This window comes from Glycine soja, chromosome 16, assembly GCF_004193775.1.
Source record: "Glycine soja cultivar W05 chromosome 16, ASM419377v2, whole genome shotgun sequence".
Taxonomy (NCBI): domain Eukaryota; kingdom Viridiplantae; phylum Streptophyta; class Magnoliopsida; order Fabales; family Fabaceae; genus Glycine; species Glycine soja.
The window spans coordinates 11,963,191-11,964,755 of record NC_041017.1 but is presented as its reverse complement, the minus strand read 5'-3'; the positions used below and the strand labels follow the sequence as shown (position 1 = coordinate 11,964,755).

At 42.7% G+C, this 1,565-nt stretch overlaps 1 non-coding gene across 1 annotated transcript; it reads left to right on the top strand.

The window, feature by feature from the left end:
- The first annotated feature begins 1,061 nt into the window (after nt 1-1,061).
- Nucleotides 1,062-1,168, top strand: LOC114391335. Its single transcript, XR_003662126.1, has one exon. It is a non-coding gene; the product is annotated as a small nucleolar RNA R71 (small nucleolar RNA).
- The last annotated feature ends 397 nt before the right edge of the window (nt 1,169-1,565 follow it).

Sequence of the window (1,565 nt, the reverse complement as noted above, 5' to 3'; positions counted from 1 at the left end):
TTCCATTTTTTTGTTGGAAATTGCTCTTGGAGGGAATGGAAGAGTGATATGCTGCTTCTGTAAATCAGAATTACCAGTGGAAGATTCACCTGCATAGAAATTTTTAGGTAACTTACTCTTTAAATTTTTGTCATCATCTTTTTTTGTAGTAGAGTGAAGTTGGGCAGGTTCATTTGCGGATGAAGAAGATGTTGCTGGTTAGGGTTTAGTTGGGCAGGTCCTTGACACAGCTTTCCTGACCTCAATGTAATGGCACTCACATTTTTGGAATTCTGGACAGATTGAGAAGGTAATCTGTCAGAATTCTAGAACTGTTGTTGATTTAACTGTGTAGCCAATTGTCCCATTTGATTAGTTAAGCTCTGAAGTGAGGCTCTGGTCTCTTGTTGAAACTGCATGTTTTGCATAGTCATTTGCCTCACAAGTTCTTCAAGAGAAGGTTGCGGAGGAGTCTCAACTGTTTGTTGTTTCTAGGGCTATTGCTGTTGTTGCTGCTGGATTGGTGGAGGAATGTATGGTCTGCTTGGGCCAGTAGCATTTTGAAAATAAGGTTGTTGTTGTTGCTGCTGTTGTGAAGGATTCGACCATCTAAGGTTGGGATGATTCCTCCACCGGGATTGTACCTGTTGCTGGAGATGTCATAATTGTTCTGTTGTGGCTGATTTTGCTGCTGAGGTTGAGGAGGTCTATTGTAGATGTTTGCAGCATAAGCTTCAGGATGTTCATTTGCTCCAGATTGCTGCACAGAAAGGCAAAGGTCTGTATGGTGGTCGGCAGAGGAGCATAAACCACAGAGTCTTGCGACAGGTGCAGATTTCTGATTCATGGCCAGTTGGGTTACCAAGTTAACTTAGGCATCTAGTTTACCTTCAAGCTTCTTAGTTTCAAATGATGCAGATGAATTCGTGGCTACCTCATGCACTCCTCTAATGACAATAGCATCACTTCTGACACTAAATTGTTGGGAGTTTGAGGCCATCTTCTCACTGGCAGCATCAATCATACTCCTCTCCATGTTGCTAAGTCCCTCATAGAAATACTGCAGAAGGAGTTGCTCAGCAATCTGGTGGTGAGGACAGCTTGCACACAATTTCTTGAATCTTTCCCAGTACTCATACAAGCTTTCTCCACTAAGTTGTTTGATGCCTGAAATGTCTTTTCTGATGGCAGTGGTCCTAGATGCAGGGAAGAATTTCTCCAAGAACACCCTCTTAAGGTCATCCCAGCTAAAAATGGACTTGGGAGCAAGGTAGTATAGCCAATCTTTTGCCACTCCCTCCAGAGAATGAGGAAAAGCCTTTAGAAAGATATGATCTTCCTGGACATCAGGGGGCTTCATGGTGGAACAAACAATATGGAACTCCTTAAGATGCTTAAGAGGATCTTCACCTACAAGACCATGAAACTTGGGCAGCAAATGTATTAGTCCAGTCTTGAGAGCATATGGAACACCCTCATCAGGATATTGAATGCACAAGCTTTCATAAGTGAAATCAGGTGCAACCATCTCCCTTAGAGTCCTCTCACGAGGTGGAATAAAATAGAATACCGCACTAACACAACAC